Here is a 19,773-nt window from a genome sequence, read left to right on the forward strand (position 1 = left end):
TTTTAAGCTTACAGTCTAGAGACTAATGGAACCCTTATTTAATAAAAATTTCTCTCCGCAGAGTTTGAACACGTATCCTTCTACAGAAAAGTAAACTAGCCTCTAAATGAGTCAGTGGGTCAATCTAACTGCGACATGGAGTCTAACAGGAACGTGTACACGTGCAGCCCTGAGACCCAGCAGTTGTCAGCGTGCAAGACGGAAGTGTCGGCACAGTACCCATCATGAACATGTAGAAGCTGGAGTTATATATACTTGGTCACCTATAATGTTGAAATAAAAGACGCGGTTCACATTTAGTGTAGCTTGGGTGTGCTGGTCCACGTCTTGTTATAAATAACACCCCCAGAACATCACAGATCACGGTCGGCTGACTTACGACGTCTCCACACATTGCGTGTTAAACACCTCACTGGGGTGTCGGTGCTTTCGACACTTTGCTTTGTTCGTAAAGAGGCAAAACCGAGACTCATCGGACCGTATTACAGGCTTCTACATTTACAACACTACTCTGAAATTCACACTTAAGTGTCTGACAGACAGTTATTCGAATCATCTTCCGACTATTTCTGTACCGTTCCACTCTGTAATAGTCCCTTGAAAAAATAAATACTTTAATCTTTTTTTACGGGCTCTGATTTCTCTTATTTTATTATGTGATCATTTCTCCCTATGTAGGTTGGCGACAGTAAAATATTTTCACATTCAAAGGAGAAAGTATCTGATTGAAATTTCGTGGAAAGATCTCGCCGCAACGAAATACGCCTTCAATTTAATTATTGCCACCCCAACTCGCTGTCTGACTCTCTCTTCTCTATTTGGCGATGAAACAAAACGAACTGCCCTCATTTGGACTTCGTCAGTCGTATTTGGCAAGAAATTACAGTGAAATTATTACCCCTAGCTGCATATAGGCGTTGATATAGGTCAACGGGGACAGTTGAAAATGTGTGCCCCGACCATGACGAACCCGAAATTCCTGCTTACATGGCAGGCGCTCTGTCCATCCTTTTTTTTTCATTTTGTTCGGTACTATTTGTTGCGTTTGGTCTGGGCGGACGTCACAAGACAGCCATTCCAGTTGATCGTTGATTCCTTTACTCAGTTTTTTTTTTTTTTATTACAGAGGGCGAGTAGCCTTCTGATTGAAAACGCTGAGCTACCGTGCCGGCTCCATCTGAGTCACCGAGGACACAGAGAATAGTGCGACTGCAGGGAGTTATCTCTGGCACGCCTCCTGTGAGACCCACAAAATGGCTCTGAGCACTATGGGACTTAACTGCTGAGGTCATTAGTCCCCTAGAACTTAGAACTAGTTAAACCTAACTAACCTAAGGACATCACAAACAGCCATGCCCGAGGCAGGATTCGAACCTGCGACCGTAGCGGTCTTGCGGTTCCAGACTGCAGCGCCTTTAACCGCACGGCCACTTCGGCCGGCTGTGAGACCCACATTCCCAGCTTATTGTCCCGCACTATATTCATAAGGCCTCTGCCCATTATACTCACTAACTGCGGCTTTTAGCTGATTCCCGTAAGAGTTCGCACACTGTTTGTGCATCCGCACAGAAGAAGATGGCCAAATGGTCGGTGAGCCTTAACTATATATATATAAAGATGGTATCTGTTCTTTCTGTTCCGAAAGAACACATACCATCGTTGACCATGTAGCTCGTTAGAATGAAATTACAATGAAATGAATACCCCTAGTTGCACATAGGCGAGTAACGAGTATAATGGGCAGGGGCTCTATGAATATAGTGCGGGACAATAAGTTGGGAATGTGGGTCTCAAGGGAGGCGTGCCAGAGGTAAGTCCCTGCAGTCGCACTATCCTCTGTGTCCTCAGTGGCTCCGATGGATAGAGCGTCTGCCATATAAGCTGGAGATCCCGGGTTCGAGTCCTGGTCGGGGCACACATTTTCAACTGTGCCCGTTGACCTATGTCAACGCCTATATGCAGGTAGGGGTATTCATTTCATTGTAACATCATTCTAACGAGCTGCATGGTAACCGATGGTATCTGTTCTTTCGGACATGTCCGAAAGAAAGATACCATCTTCATATGTGTATCTGGCAGAGCTCGAATACCGCACAACAGTACCGTAGCAAAATACGAACAACAGTAGTATGGTTCAAGTGGCTCTGAGCAGTATGGGACTTAACATATGAGGTCATCAGTCCCCTAGAACTTAGAACTACTTAAACCTAACTAACCTAAGGACATCACACACATCCATGCCCGAGTCGGTTCCGGACTGAAGCGCCTAGAACCGCTCAGTCACACGGCCGGCAACCGTAGTATAGGCGGTCTGTTTAGTTCATTTGTTGCATCTTCAAAGTGCTCTGCTAATAAGACATTGTCAAAACTTTGTAACTGTTATTCCTAGGCATCTAACTGAACTGTCACATTCTGTCCATTTTTGTCTTGTTTAGGCCACGGAAGCTTCTACCGCTGTGAGCAATTACGTTTTGTGAGGTGCACGACTCACACGCATACAGTTACCTTCGCAATATACGGTAGAAAACTGGTTGAGATATTCAGTAGCAATTCGTGCCGGTGTTGTTACCGCTGTTGTTGGTAACGGGAGAAATCTTTGTGTGTGCTAAACAATTTAGTTTGGGAGTGTGACTACGTCATTATGTGGTATGACGGCCGACCTTTCGGAGATGACCGCAAGTAGGGTTCAGGTGGATGATTACGTGTGTTTTATAGACACTATTGGCTCCTCATCACTCCAGCTGAGAATTATTGGTCGTCCTGACACACCACGTGTTGATGGGATATCGGTATCAAGAGAGACAAATAATAAATGCTTACTGTTGTTGATGTTGATTTTTTATAGATTGTTATCGACCAGTGAGGTAGAAGCTGTCATCGTGACGTACTGCAGCATAGAGAAAATTTGCACTCATATTGCGTCACTCCAGTTTCCCTCTGTTCCTCTAAATGGAACAAATGAGCTTTGCCCTTTCCATAAAGATGAGTTCTTTCTATCTACTGTGAAGCTCCTCCCTGGTACACAAAACTGGTTAGAACACTGTTGCAGAAACAACGAAACAAACATGCCAATTTAAACAGACGCAAAATCCCCAAGATTGGCGATCTTTTACAGAAGCTCGAAATTTAGCGCAGACTTCAATGCGAGATGCTTATAACAGTCTCCACAACGAAACTTTGTCTCGAAACCTGGCAGAAAATCCAAAGAGATTCTGGTCGTATGTGAAGTATGTTAGCGGCAAGAAACAATCAATGCCTTCTCTGCACGATAGCAGTGGAGATGCTATCGAAGACAGTGCTGCCAAAGCAGAGTTACTAAACAATGCCTTCCCAAATGCCTTCACAAAAGAAGACGAAGTAAATATTCCGGAATTCGAATCGAGAACAGCTGCCAACATGAGTAACGTGGAAGTAAATATCCGCGGAGTAGTGAAGCAACTTAAATCACTTAATAAAAGCAAGTCTTCTGGTCCAGACTGTACACCAATTAGGTTCCTTTCGGAGTATGCTGATGCACTAGCTCCATACTTAACAATCATATACAACCGTTCGCTCGATAAAAGATCCGTACCCAAAGACTGGAAAGTTGCACAGGTCACACCAATATTCAAGACAGGTAGTACGAGTAATCCACTAAATTAAAGGCCCATATCGTTAACGTCGATATGCAGCAGGATTTTAGAACATATATTGCGTTCGAACATTATGAATTGGCTCGGAGAGAACGGTCTATCGACACACAGTTAACATGGGTTTAGAAAACATCGTTCCTGTGAAACACACTAGCTCTTTATTCACATGAAGTGTTGAGTGCTACTGACAAGGAATTTCACATTGATTCCGTATTTCTGGATTTCCGGAAGGCTTTTGACACTGTACCACACAAGCGGGTCGTAGTGAAATTGCGTGCTTATGGAATATCGTCTCAGTTATGTGACTGGATTTGTGATTTCCTGTCAGAGAGGTCACAGTTCGTAGTAATTGACGGAAAGCCATCAAGTAAAACAGAAGTGATTTCTAGCGTTCCCCAAGGTGGTGTTATAGGCCCTTTGCTGTTACTTACCTATATTAACTATTTTGGAGACAATCTGAGTAGCCATCTTCGGTTGTTTGAAGATGACGCTGTAGTTTATCGACTAATAAAGTCATTAGAAGACCAAAACAAACTGCAAAACGATTTAGAAAAGATATTTGAATGGAGCGAAAAGTGGCAGTTGACCCTAAATAACGAAAAGTGCGACCTTATCTACATGACTGCTTAAAAGGAACTCGTTAAACTTCGGTTACACGATAAATCAGTGTAACCTAAAAGCCTTAAATTCAACTAAATACCTAGGTATTACAATTACGAACAACTTAAATTGGAAGAAACACATAGAAAATGCTGTGGGGAAGGCTAACCAAAGACTGCGTTTTATTGGCAGGACACTTAGAAAATGTAACAGACCTACTAAGGAGACTGCCTACACTACGCTTGTCCGTCCACTTTTAGAATACTGCTGCGCGGTGTGGGATCCTTACCAGATAGAACTGACGGAGTACATCCAAAAAGTTCAGAGAAGGGCAGCACGTTTTGTATTATCACGAAATATGGGAGAGAGTGTCACAGAAATGATAAAGGATTTGGGCTGGACGTCATTAAAAGAAAGGCGTTTTTCGTTGCAGTGGTATCTTCTTACGAAATTCCGATCACCAACTTTCTCCTCCGAATGCTAAAATATTTTGTTGACACCGACCTACATCGGGAGGAAGGATCACGAAGATAAAATAAGGGAAATCAGAGGTCGTGTGGAAAGATGCAGGTGTTCTTTCTTTCTGCGCGCTATACGAGAATGGAATAATAGAGAATTGTGAAGGTGGTTCGATGAACCCTCTGCCAGGCACTTAAATGTGATATGCAGAGTATCCATGTAGAGGGAGATGTAGAAAACCGCGTGTTAACAAGTTGCTACGTAAGTTTGAAATATATACGTGACTTTTCGATACTTCGCCATTCTTTGACGAAGACCTTCTGCGACATTTCGTTCTCCAGTTTTCTGCCTTAATGCTCTACTGGCACGAGTTCCATTGTTCCAGCCCTACTCCCTCTCCACTCCACTGGGGAGGCAGCTGCCCCAGCTTCTGCGCCCGCCACGCAGTAGGCGTAACTCCCGTTTCTATTGCACGCATTAACTTTCGCGAAACTCGAGTGGCGGAAAGGCTGGACGCCATGTGTGGCTTCTTGGCGATGCTAATCTGTCTGGCGGCGGCTGCCCTCAAGGGCAGAGGGACAGGGGACTCGCGCCTGCCTGCTGCGCACCTGTCACTCTACAGACTTCCGCCGGAAGCGACACGGTGTGTCCACAGGGCCAAGAAGGCATGATTTCACTTCAATTGCGTTCCCTTACGTGCAGTTTTTCGCCGAAATGTAAGTCGATGGCAAGTGAAACTAGGACACCTGAAGCAACGGCCTGGAATGAATAATGTACAATCTTCTCGGTACTCAGACTGCGTCAAACAGGTGTTAAAATATGAGCTTTCGAAGCTGATCACCCCCTTCTTCACCAGGAGACACATGGCTGCCTGGTGCAAAGCCTTTCGCCATTATAGGTGGCGCTGCTTGCATTTCTAATTTCTGCAGGCACAGTAACTTCGTCTGGAGGTTGGGAATTCGCATGTGCAAATATTGAAAATCGGCAGTGGGGCAGTAAATCACCCATCATCGCCCCTGCTGGGCCACGATTGAGGGACAGAAGGGATCGGAGTCCAGCCCAGACATCTCCCAATCCGAATGAATTTCGAACTTCCTGGCAGATTAAAATTGTGTGCCGGACGGAGACTCGAAACTGGAACGTTTGCCTTCCAATCTGCCAGGAATTTTCAGATCAACGCATGCTCCACTGCAGAATGAAAATTCAGTCTATAAACAATCCCCCAGGCTGTGGCTAAGCTGTATCTCCGCACTACCCTTTCTTTCAGGAGTGTTAGTTCCGCAAGGAATGCAGAAGAGGTTCTGTGAAGTTTGGAAGGTAAGAGGTGAGGTACTGCTGTAAGTAAAGCAGTGACGAGGCGACGGTCGTGAGTCGTGCTAGGATAGCTCAATCGCTAGAGCACTTGCCCTCGGAAAGTAAAGCTCCCAGGTTCAAGTTGCAGTTTGGCGCACAGTTTTAATCTGCCAAGAGGTTTTATCACCCACCTCTTTAAGAATTAATTCTTTTGTTTTATTTTTTTGAATATGTTCCGTCTTAAGTATTCATCTCCATGCCACACTGATACTGGTGCACGTGCAAATATATTTCGTTCCTTTTGTTACATATTCGCAATAAGCCGATTGCGGGAGGTATCAAGGCCAATGACAAACTTGAATGCCACCACAAAGGAGGCAGACTCCGCTCCCCTGCTCCTTGCGAAAAAGATAGTTCGAGTTTTAAAAATAATTCCAGTTTCACACGGTCTGAACACAGAGGAGATCTTATACGAGGATGCAACCACGAGGAAGTTCGACGTCGTATGGGATTGAATGATGTCTTATTTTTCTTGGAACAATCCACTCTTGGGGCGTTCATGGCATCAAGTGCAGTTCCACTCGCAGACGCAGCAGGAAACTACGCGCTCTCAGCGATAATCGGGCGCGAAACTGTTTAGCGGCATACTGTTCTGTAGATTTATTTGCAGAAGTTATCTGGCGGAATCTGTGAAATCAATCTGCATAAGGATCGCTGTAACCCGTGAGACAGGGTTGAATCTATCACTAATCCGAAATCATTAATTACAAGCCCTGTGGCTATCTAAACACTCTCATGAAGATTTCTAAATCTGCATACCACTAACCGTCCATAGACAGCTCCCAATGGGTTCCAAGCAACATACGCCCATATTCCAATGGGGAATATAATTTTAAGTCAGTTGGTCAAAAGACCATTTCTCACTATGTAGGTGGGTGCCAACAGTATGTTTTCGCAATCGGAGGAGAAAACTGGTGATTGAAATTTCATTAGAAGATCCCGTCGCAACGAAAAACATCTTTGTTTTAATGATTGCCACTCCAATTCACGAATCATGTTTGTGACACTATCTCCCCTATTTCGCGATAATAGAAAACGAGTTGCCCTTCTTTAAACTTTTTCGGTGTCACCCGTCAGTCCCGACTGATGCGGATCCCACACTGCACAGCAATACACCAGAATAGGGCGGACAAGCGTGGTGCAAGCAGTCTCTTTAGTAGATCTGTTGCACGTTCTAAGTGTTCTGCGAATGGATCGCAGTCTTCCGATTGCACTACCCACAACATTATCTATGGGATCATTCCAATTGAGGTTATTTGTAATTGTAATCCCTAAGTATTTAGTTGAATTTACAGCCATCAGATTTGTGTGACTTATCGAGTAATCGAAATTTAGCGGATTTCTTTTAGTACTCATGTGAATAACATCACACTTTTCTTCATTCAGGGTCAATGCCACTTTTCGCACCATACAGATATCTTATCTAAATCATCAGATGTCTGTGCATGCTTTCACATAGCATTTCCATTTCTGTGGCCTTTTTTAATCGCGAGATGACACTTTTGGACTCACCCATTACTGTGGCCGCAGTAATGACACTTTGACCAGCTTTGAGCCGTCCAACTGCTCGTTCACGATAGTGAGCACTCAAATCATGTCTTGCAGACATGTTACCGTACCGCGCGGAATGTCGCTCTAATCGGTTCCACAACAACCTTCATCACACGCCTTACTGCATGAACTGTCGAATGCACACAGAGCGTTCGTGCATAGGCTTCGCTACAGTTATCGTTCCCCTCCCCCCACCCCCCTCTTCATTTCCTTTTACTGTTATTGGTCTATTATTCCGTAGCAATTGTCGTTTGTTCCGTAGCAAGTGGCAGTTGTCTCTTAGCAGTTGTCAAGCAGCGTAATTTACATCCAGGTCTGTATTCACAGAGCATTTACACGCGCTCTAAACGGCAACACTCGCCTAGAAAACCAGAAATGACTCAACCAGAAACTCCACGCCCTCGCACGGGAACACATTTTATGATTCTCTTAGCTGTTCGTTCTGCAAGAAGTAACTTTGTTCATCACGAAGGATCACTTACTCCAGCCTTGTGAAACGCACTACGAATACGACACATCTGCCCCAGACGGAACGCGACTTTTACACGTCACGAGGGTTGCTGATCGGCTACTCGAAGTCGCGAGATCCAAACCGCTCTATGAAAGTGTTTTAACGTTCAGACTTTTCAGCCAAAGGGACTCCAGAGAAAATGGTTCGAATGGCTCTCTGCACTATGGGACTTAACTTCTGAGGTCATCAGTCCCCTAGAACTTAGAACTACTTAAACCTAACTAACCTAAGGACATCACACACATCCATGCCTGAAGCAGGATTCGAACCTGCGAACGTAGCGGTCGCGCGGTGCCAGACTGTAGCGCGTAGAACCGCTCGGTCAACCCGGTCGGTTCTCCAGAGCAGAATGCAGTCACTTTCACTGAACAGTTCCTGCTCCCACTAATGTAAATGCTGTAGATGGTGCTGATTCCTGCCAGGACTTTAAGCAACTTATTTCCATCAGGTACTGGAAAAGACTCGCCTTTGAAACCAGCCTAGTATGCCCCCATCAGTGCACATTTCGGAGAATGAGGGAAAGACCAGTCTAGGATACCAAGGCTGAACAAAGCCTTCTTCTCATTATTAAATAGCACTGGCGTCAAGAAAAGTCAAGAGAACGGGCACACAGGCACCGCTAGAAAATGGCATGTTGTATTTTTCTGAGAAAACGATACTCGAGTTACGAGCGTGGAGGGACACCATGTACAATGTTATCTGTCTGGACGACGTACTGGGCATGTGAACATTGTGTGACATTCTTTTACGTTTGCGTAACCGGTTTGCTCACGTTTCTCGTTTTCGTCCTTTTCACCTGTGTAACGGTCTTGTCGGTTTATTTCAATTGGTTATTTGTCATATACACTGCGCAACACAATTGAAGGGCCACTTTTTCGAAACCTCGTAATTTACTCCCATTGCGTCGAAGAAGTTTCAAAAGTGGCTGGAATGTGCCTACAGTCTTTCTCTGTAATTGTGATAAAGCATGATGCCCTGTCAAGTCACCCTCGGGCTCGCTCTTGCTTCAGACAGCAAGGTGTCGACACATAGCAAAAACAGACCTGAATTCAAAAGTTCAGGTAAGACGTAAAGTGGGTTAATAACGTCACGTTGATACCAAATGTCACCACAAATCTGCTCAAAGCCATCGTGAACGTGTCACATGATGGGAAGGTCGTCACACTGCCTCTTACCAACATTTCACCCCTTCTTTCGGCGCCTCTGCGACGGAGGTCAGAACAGTGAAGCCCATCGTTGAAATCACGCGGTTGTCTTATGGGTGACCGAGGAAGGCATTTTAGTCACCGGCGGTCACAATCGACTAGGTAAGGTCTCATGAGCTATAAAGGGCGTCAATGAAGCCACCCCTTTCCTTTGGGCGTTGAATCTCATACATTACGCTGTCGGAAACGACAGTTCGCAGTGCGATGAGCCATAGGCCGACGTTCTTGATAACCTTTGACACTGCTGACACGCTAAGCACGAGGACGTCGTGGGCCTGCAACGTTATTTAATATAATCGCACTTCTTTGGAGAGCAGTGTGGCCGCAATTTGTGCTCTGGTGTACAGGATGGAATCACTAGGAACCGTTCAAAACCATTCGGCGAAGATACGAAGCAGCGAGGCGTCAGCCCTCCTGTGGCGTCATGTGATCTGGGAGGAAGTGGGCAGAATGAGACGTTGACCCATACGTGAATAATATGGCAGAGGGACCCTCTAAGACCATCCACTTCAGCAACAATATCGGCTCCACCAGCGCTCCTTTGTTGAACACATTAAAAATGGGTCCTGTATAGGGACAATTCATGACGGAATCCTAAGTTCCTAAGGCAGGCTTCGCTGCTGTTCTAGCCCCTGCAAGCAGGCATTCGGAGCTGTAGCTGTGTCAGTGGGTCGGTCGCTGCAGGCGTAAAAAGAAGGGCTGAAGTGTGGGTAAGACGGAGCCTGATGGCCTTTACATCGAGTGACACGCCTACGCTGGTGTTGGGCAGAACTGTGGAGCGATTTGGTGCCAATGTGACAATGTTAAGCCGCCTTACATCCGAGCTCCGGCCGTTTCTTCGCATGTGTCGACAGCTTGCTGTTTGGAGCGTCGCCAAACCAGAGGGTGACTGCACATGGCGCACGCATTTGCTCCATTAGAGAGAAAGGCTGAGGCGCCTTTAGTACATTTTAAACCTCTGTATTGGAATGGGATAAAACTACGGGGGCATCGAAAAGGTGACCAAATGTGTTGTGCAGATGTATACACTGCGGAACACAGTATACAAGACGATTAAAGCATCTCTTTTTCGAAAACTCGTGACTGTCTCCCAAAACAACACAGAAGTAAGTACGAGGTCCATTCAAGTTCTAAGGCCTACGATTTTTTTTCTAATTAACTACTCACACGAAATCGTCCTGCAGACGTAATCGTCCTGCAGACGTACACATTTTTCACAACGCTGACGCCATGATTCCATGGCAGCGGCGAAGGCTTCTTTAGGAGTCTGTTTTGACCACTGGAAAATCGCTGAGGCAATAGCAGCACGGCTGGTGAATGTGCGGCCACGGAGAGTGTCTTTCATTGTTGGAAAAAGCCAAAAGTCACTAGGAGCCAGGTCAGGTGAGTAGGGAGCATGAGGAATCACTTCAAAGTTGTTATCACGAAGAAACTGTTGCGTAACGTTAGCTCGATGTGCGGGTGCGTTGTCTTGGTGAAACAGCACACGCGCAGCCCTTCCCGGGCGTTTTTGTTGCAGTACAGGAAGGAATTTGTTCTTCAAAACATTTTCGTAGGATGCACCTATTACCGTAGTGCCCTTTGGAACGCAATGGGTAAGGATTACGCTCTCGCTGTCCCAGAACATGGACACCATCATTTTTTCAGCACTGGCGGTTACCGGAAATTTTTTTGGTGGCGGTGAATCTGTGTGCTTCCATTGAGCTGACTGGCGCTTTGTTTCTGGATTGAAAAATGGCATCCACGTCTCATCCATTGTCACAACCGACGAAAAGAAAGTCCCATTCATGCTGTCATTGCGCATCAACATTGCTTGGCAACATGCCACACGGGCAGCCATGTGGTCGTCCGTCAGCATTCGTGGCACCCACCTGGATGACACTTTTCGCATTTTCAGGTCGTCGTGCAGGATTGTGTGCACAGAACCCACAGAAATGCTAACTCTGGAGGCGATCTGTTCAACAGTCATTCGGTGATCCCCCAAAACAATTCTCTCCACTTTCTCGCTCATGTCGTCAGACCGGCTTGTGCGACCCCGAGGTTGTTTCGGTTTGTTGTCACACGATGTTCTGCCTTCATTAAACTGTCGCACCCACGAACACACTTTCGACACATCCATAGCTCCATCACCACATGTCTCCTTCAACTGTCGATGAATTTCAATTGGTTTCACACCACGCAAATTCAGAAAACGAATGATTGCATGCTGTTCAAGTAAGGAAAATGTCGCCATTTTAAGTATTTAAAGCAGTTCTCATCCTCGCCGCTGGCCGTAAAAATTCCATCTGCCGTACGGTGCTGGCATCTCTGGGACGTATTGACAATGAACGCGGCCTCATTTTAAAACAATGCACGTGTTTGTATCTCTTTCCAGTCCGGAGAAAAAAAATCGGAGGCCTTAGAACTTGAATGCACCTCATATATGTAAGGAAAAAAAAAAAAGAATAAAGGGCGCACCTGGAAGGAATTATTCGAATGGAACGGAAATTGGCACATTTGGTGTACACGTACAGACAAACAGCTGATTACAAGAAAACTGGATGATTTATTCAAGAGAAATAACTTCAAGGATTGTGCAAATCAACAACTGGTTGGGCAACCTATAGACCTCCTGCAAGCACTTATTCGGCTTAGAATTGATTTATAGAGTTGTTGGATGCCCTCTTGATGGATATCGTGCCAAATTCTGTCCTATTGCCGCTTTAGACGCCAAAATCCCGGGACGGCTGGAGCGCCCTGTTCATAGTACTCTAAACGTCCTAAATTGCGGAGTGATCCGCCGACGTTGCTGGCCAAGAAGGGATTTGGCAAGCATAAAGACCAACATTAGGAACTCTTGCCGTGTGCGGGCGGGCATTATCTTGCAGAAAAGGAAGCCCAGGACTGCTTACCAAGAAGGACAGCAAATCAGGGCGTAAAATATCGTCGATGTACCGCTGTGCTATAAGTGTGCCGCGGATGACAACCAAAGGGGTCCTGCTATGAAAAGGAATGGGACCCTAGACCATCACTTCCAGTTGTCGAGCCGTATGGCGGGCGACAATGAAGCTGGTACCCCACCGCTGTCCGGTCGTTCAAATGGTTCAAATGGCTCTGACCACTATGGGACTTATCTTCTGAGGTCATCAGTCCCCTAGAACTTAGAACTACTTAAACATAACTAACCTAAGGACATCACAAACATCCATGCCCGAGGCAGAATTCGAACCTGCGGCCGTAGCGGTCTCGCGGTTCCAGAGTGTAGCGCCTAGAACCGCTCGGCAACCCCGGCCGGCTGTCCGGGGCGTCTCCAGATACTTCTTCGCTGTTCGTCGGGGCTCAGTTCGAAGCGAGATTCATAACTGAGGACAATTTTACTCCAGTCAGTGAGATGCCAGACCGAAAACGTTTCTGGAGACGCCTCGTACAGAGGTAGGAAACAAACTTGACGGTCGGCCACCATACCGCCCAACAACCGGGCGTGCCATTTCATAGCAAGACCCCTTTAGCTGTCATCCGCGGCATACAGTAAAACGGTATGTCGATGATATTCTGCGCCCAGTTTTGTTGCCCCTCATAGCAAGTCGTCCTCAGCTTGCATTTCAGAATTCTGCTAGTCTTCATGCTTGACAAACCCTATCTTGGCCAACGAGGTCACAGGATCTTTATCGAAATGAGAACGTTTGGAAGATCGTGGGCAGGGCCCTCCAACCACCTCGCCAACTGGATAGAATTTGGTACGATATCCTTCAGGAGGATACACAACAAGTCTATCAATCAATGCGAAGCCGAGTAACTGCTTGTGTAAGGGCCAGAGGGAGACCAAACCGTTATTCACTTGCTCAATTTGTGAAGCTCTTTCTCTTGAATAAATTATTCAATTTTTCTGAAATCGTAATTTTTTGAGTGTCTGTGCGTGTACATCACTTGTACCGATTTCCGTCACATTCGGATAATTCCTTCGTGGTACGTGTTTTTTTATTTTTGGCTTAGACTGTATAAAATGCTTAGTTCTGTTACAAAAGTGACACATCCACGAAACCCATAGACTATAAGGCTCAAACTACCTTGTCGTGAGTAAATAATTGACTAACTTGCTCAAGAACAAAGTAGCTCAAAATGTTCAAATGTGTGTGAAATCTTATGGGAGTTAACTACTAAGGAAATCAGTCCCTAAGCTTACACACTACTTAACCTAAATTATCCTAAGGACAAACACACGCACCCATGCCCGAGGGAGGACCCGCACAGCCCATGACCGCAGCGCCTGAGAGCGCTTGGCTAATCCCGCGCGGAAACGAAGTAGCCTGTCAAACTATCATTTCATGTGTTTGTTGGGGAAGGGGTGTGGGGGTGTCATCAGACCCTCACATGTACAACTGTAAGTAGGCTGCATCTGTGTTGGCAGCGCTGTGTAGTGCTTTGCATTGGATCACTGGCTGCGCTTTCTCTGTAAGAGACTCTGTGGCTGGTTGGACTCGTTGTTGGAAGTTAATCGCCAGTAGTGTTGGGCAGTTGGAAGTTAGTCGCCAGCAGTGATGGAAATACTGTTGGGCAGTTGGAGGTGAACAGCCAGCAGTGATGGATGTTAAGTGTGAGAAGTTAGCATTGATGGAGGGTAGAGGTCTGAAGTGTTAGCGTAGGCTAACAATCTAGAAGTATCCCACTTGGAGACTGAAAATTATTCATGATTATATATCTTTGTACTGGATGTCAATGACGCTTTATAGTCGCGTTTGAACTGGATGTCACATTATTAAGGTAAAAAATACATTATTTGGTTTGCAACAAAATCTTTCCTTTGATAACCTCATGCCTATTAGTAGTTACTGGCTTTAGTAGTTAGAATCTTTTAATTAGCTGGCAGTATTGACACTCGCTGTATTGCAGTAGTTCGCGTAATGAAGATTTTCGTGAGCTAAGTGCTTAATGAAATGTTTAGGTTATGTTAAGATTTCTTTTTAGTCAGGGCCATTCTTTTCAATTAATTATTTGAAGTGAAATTGTAATTTTTTCGAGCAGTCAGATTGCGTTGCGGTAGAATATTGTGGTTCAGTGCTGACATGATAAGAAAAAGTAACTTAAAGTAGGCTCAGTACGTTCAGTTTTACTCAGGTGTTTCAGACTCATATAACGTAGAAGTTTCATCTTCTCAGTCATTCTGTAATTTAAGTACAGACACACTCATTTAATTTTACAACTTCTTCGTATCAGGTAAGCGTTTGCACCCAACAGCCTCAGTTACCCTGGATGAAACGAAAACTGAACCACCAAGAAGACTTTTTGCATGTATACGCCAGTGGCAGGTATGTTAATTATTAGAGCTACAGTTTTCTGTGGCACGTAGAACGCCCACCAAAAAGCATTAATGTTATTTGTGTTTAATGTTTGACAGACGCCAAGATGAAGTGTACACATGTGAGATAGTATTATCAGTACACGCCAGAGTTTGAGAAGTGTCTCATTGTGAGTCACCGATTGATCAGCTGGTCGAATCAACCGTAGGTTATCCAGATTTATGAAACATTCTGATGTGACTGTGACCTGATGTTGGAGTACATAGGAACGCTGGGACAGGTGGACTTATCATCGATGTTCCAGTCGACCACGTCTGACCACAACAGGACTAAGGCTGTACTGTCCCCAAGCACATTGTAGCCCCTTTACATTTGCACCTCCCATCAGAGAGCAAGTAACATTCTGTGTCATTCCGCATTACAATGGTAGCCGGACAAGGAAACTGTCATCCCAAGCTTCCTGGTCAAGGTACAACTTCAAAGGCAACTGTTTGTGTATGGTGTTAATAGCAGCCTACACATGGAACAGTAAGTCCCTAGCCAGGCTGCTGACTCACTAGTGCCGGATGACACAGAATGTTGCAAAGAATTCATTAGTTATACCCTATCAGGCTTGGTACCAACACTAATCACGAAAGATACCAATTCCGTCTGGTGGCAGATATACCTGTGACGGAGAATTTAATTTCTTATCAACTACATACATGATGTGTACGTGTACGAAGCTACGTTGACATTCAAATATGTCTTCCGGATGCTTCAATGTCCCTACAATGGATCTGTATTAGAACAGCTCACTCCCCCTTTAAGGCCAGATAATAATTAAAAAACACTCGCTGCCAGTGCTGAGTGAATGATTCTTGGCAATCAGTTGTCACATCCTTCAAACCGACTTGTTTTCTCTGTGACTGTTGTTTTGTTAGTATCTCATGAATCTGGATTGCAAGTTGTTTCACGGACTGGTTTTCTTTATAACTAAGGCGGCTTCCAGTTTAGCTTATGATAACTTATCGTTGTTTATATCTGTATCCACTCATTCAGACCTCCTACAGTGCTATGTAATAAATGTTTATCGATACAAACACAAAATGATGCGCAGGTAGGGAAATCAGCGGCGCAGCAAGAGTAACTGGCACCGAGGACAAAGCGTCGAGTTTGCGCCCCCTCCGCTCGTACCAGGAACGACGTTCCCTCGTTTTATTAAATTGGGTTATTGAGATCACCAAAATTTGCAAATGAAGTAAAAGGTACACGTTTCGTTTTTCTTTTTTTTTTGTGCAATACAGTTCAAAACTTGGAACAATACACAGACCAAAGTCCTACACCAATAACACGGTTTTTTTTCGTAGGTTCATTACCGATCAGTGCGAAGCAGTAACAAACAGAATAACAAACACAAATTCTACTTCTTAGACTATCATTCTGTTGGCTCTCTTGACAAAATGAGTGTGGACCCATCTAGTAAAAAGAAGAAGGGTCTACATAACAGTCGAAGCAGTCCATATCTCTTCTCGAGTTCTTTTCACACATCTTCTCGCCCTTCGCGTTTCGGTGGTCTCCAATGCATTCTCTTGTTCTTTTATTCTTCTCCTACTTCTTCTGCTCTGTCCCTACTGCTTCACCCTACCTCTTCCTCTTTGTCTTTGTCCTCCCTCAAGTTCTTCGCCCGTCAAAATCTGTATACAAGATTCATCATCTTTTATTCTTCTCCTACTTCTTCTGCTCTGTCCCTACTGCTTCACCCTACCTCTTCCTCTTTGTCTTTGTCCTCCCTCAAGTTCTTCGCCCGTCAAAATCTGTATACAAGATTCATCATCTTTTATTCTTCTCCTACTTCTTCTGCTCTGTCCCTACTGCTTCACCCTACCTCTTCCTCTTTGTCTTTGTCCTCCCTCAAGTTCTTCACCTGTCAAAATCTGTATACAAGATTCATCAGTGGCCAGCATCTATAACTGGTTTTCAGAGACCACCTGTAACAATGATGTTGTCTCTCCTGCCATCAACTGTAAACTATTGTTACTTACCGTCTCAAAGGAAATTTACGTTTCCAGCGAAAATATTTCAGAAGTAATTCAGGGATATTTTATGAGTATTAAGTATGACGAGCCATTGGTCTCCTGTGGCTCGTTACAGAGCAATAATGTTGATCACGATTTATTCTGTTTGTTACCGCAGCCACCTTTGACTATGTGAAAAGAGATTCGGAAGAGTGAACAAGTCTGTAATATTGAACCGCCAGAAAGTGCAACACAACAACCCAGTAATACTACAAACCTCAGAGAAATGCAAAAATGCTGTGATGTGGTTGTCGTTGCTCCAGAAATTGCTCAGCACAGAATTGTTGTGCGCTCTTCCATTGCATTCACTGAACCCATAGAGGTGGTACATGTCGCCCGCCTCTTCGTCACTAAACATAGTTATCCTGCTGTCTATCCCAGGATAACGTGCTACTGACACTGCCGGAAGAGCAAACCCGAAATGGAACCGAGCAGTACCGAATTCATGCTTGAGGCAGAAGAAATGTAAAAAGAAATGGCATTATCGGCTGAGTTTGTTCAGAAGTCTGGTGCTAGTATTTTTATTTGACGCCACTTCGGCGACATGCGCGCCGATGAAGATGAGATGACTCGGAATCTTACCCAGGAGCCTGTGATCTCGAGGCAGCGACGCTAACGACTAGAACGCGAGCTGCGAATGAGGTAGAAGAGTAAAGTTGGTATTAATATTACAAACAGCAAGTGCCCTCAGTGAAAGGTTTAAATTTGTTTCCAGCCACGACGTTCAGCGCAATCCGTCGCACTTGCTTTGTTGTGCGGGTGTTTTCCGTGCGGTACCGATACGAATATAAATAACAATAAGGAATCTGGCAGTGCTTTTCAGTTGATAGGTATGTATCGGAATTGTATATACGTCCTGATCTCTCTCTCCCCCTCCCCCCCCCCTCTTTCTGTCGATACCTCCTCACCCCACTACCTTTGTCCACCTTCTCCTCCCTCCCTTTTTTGTCCATCTTCTACTTCCCTCTCTTTGCGTCGATTTCCTCCGACCCTCTCTCTCCATATTTTCTTCCCCTCCCCCCCTCTCTGACCTTGAGCCTGATTTATAGTTACAGCCAATGGAAACTTGACTGGGAACTTAAGTTACTTAAAATAGATGTGGAAATCGGTTGGGGTCATTGGCACCTGGGATATGAGGGATCTCTCTTACTGCTGGATTTGTAAGGATAATAGATTCAGACACAGTATTTCGCAGAAATAAATCTTCAAACGGATAGGATTACAATGTTTCGCACGATACAGATTCAATAGTAGTATTCTAATCATAAGGAGATATACCAACAAACAACTTTCGCGTTCTCTGTTACAATAAGGAAACGAAACAGTACATACTTGAGTATACAATTTCTGTTTAAAATTACATAAAAGGAGGAAGAATACATATGGGAGAAAGAATTTGTCTATTAATTTATTTCGCCTGCTGACGTAGTTAAACGTGACTGTAAGAAAGAAAACGAAACCGCACACTATCACAGTACAGCATTTTATTGCTGCAATTTTGTCATATGATGACATGGTAGGAGACCGTGGCTGTTATTTGAAGACAAATGTTGATGGTGTTGGGACAGCTTGGAAACTTGAACAAATCTGCATTTGCAGGCCATATTGCTGAAGAAAAACATTCAATGAGAAACCTTAAGAACAACTTTAAAATTTTTCATCTAGCAGAAAAAGGAGCCACTATGAATATACACTCCTGGAAATTGAAATAAGAACACCGTGAATTCATTGTCCCAGGAAGGGGAAACTTTATTGACACATTCCTGGGGTCAGATACATCACATGATCACACTGACAGAACCACAGGCACATAGACACAGGCAAAAGAGCATGCACAATGTCGGCACTAGTACAGTGTATATCCACCTTTCGCAGCAATGCAGGCTGCTATTCTCCCATGGAGACGATCGTAGAGATGCTGGATGTAGTCCTGTGGAACGGCTTGCCATGCCATTTCCACCTGGCGCCTCAGTTGGACCAGCGTTCGTGCTGGACGTGCAGACCGCGTGAGACGACGCTTCATCCAGTCCCAAACATGCTCAATGGGGGACAGATCCGGAGATCTTGCTGGCCGGGGTAGTTGACTTACACCTTTTAGAGCACGTTGGGTGGCACGGGATACATGCGGACGTGCATTGTCCTGTTGGAACAGCAAGTTCCCTTGCCGGTCTAGGAATGGTAGAACGATGGGTTCGATGAAGGTTTGGATGTACCGTGCACTATTCAATGTCCCCTCGACGATCACCAGTGGTGTACGGCCAGTGTAGGAGATCGCTCCCCACACCATGATGCCGGGTGTTGGCCCTGTGTGCCTCGGTCGTATGCAGTCCTGATGGTGGCGCTCACCTGCACGGCGCCAAACACGCATATGACCATCATTGGCACCAAGGCAGAAGCGACTCTCATCGCTGAAGACGACACGTCTCCATTCGTCCCTCCATTCACGCCTGTCGCGACACCACTGGGGGCGGGCTGCACGATGTTGGGGCGTGAGCGGAAGACGGCCTAACGGTGTGCGGGACCGTAGCCCAGCTTCATGGAGACGGTTGCGAATGGTCCTCGCCGATACCCCAGGAGCAACAGTGTCCCTAATTTGCTGGGAAGTGGCGGTGCGGTCCCCTACGGCACTGCGTAGGATCCTACGGTCTTGGCGTTCATCCGTGCGTCGCTGCGGTCCGGTCCCAGGTCGACGGGCACGTGCACCTTCCGCCGACCACTGGAGACAACATCGATGTACTGTGGAGACCTCACGCCCCACGTGTTGAGCAATTCGGCGGTACGTCCACCCGGTCTCCCGCATGCCCACTATACGCCCTCGCTCAAAGTCCGTCAACTGCACATACGGTTCACGTCCACGCTGTCGCGGCATGCTACCAGTGTTAAAGACTGCGATGGAGCTCCGTATGCCACGGCAAACTGGCTGACACTGACGGCGGCGGTGCACAAATGCTGCGCAGCTAGCGCCATTCGACGGCCAACACCGCGGTTCCTGGTGTGTCCGCTGTGCCGTGCGTGTGATCATTGCTTGTACAGCCCTCTCGCAGTGTCCGGAGCAAGTATGGTGGGGCTGACACACCGGTGTCAATGTGTTCTTTTTTCCATTTCCAGGAGTGTATTACAAGAAATAGA

Source organism: Schistocerca americana, chromosome 3 (genome assembly GCF_021461395.2).
Source record: "Schistocerca americana isolate TAMUIC-IGC-003095 chromosome 3, iqSchAmer2.1, whole genome shotgun sequence".
NCBI classification, from domain to species: domain Eukaryota; kingdom Metazoa; phylum Arthropoda; class Insecta; order Orthoptera; family Acrididae; genus Schistocerca; species Schistocerca americana.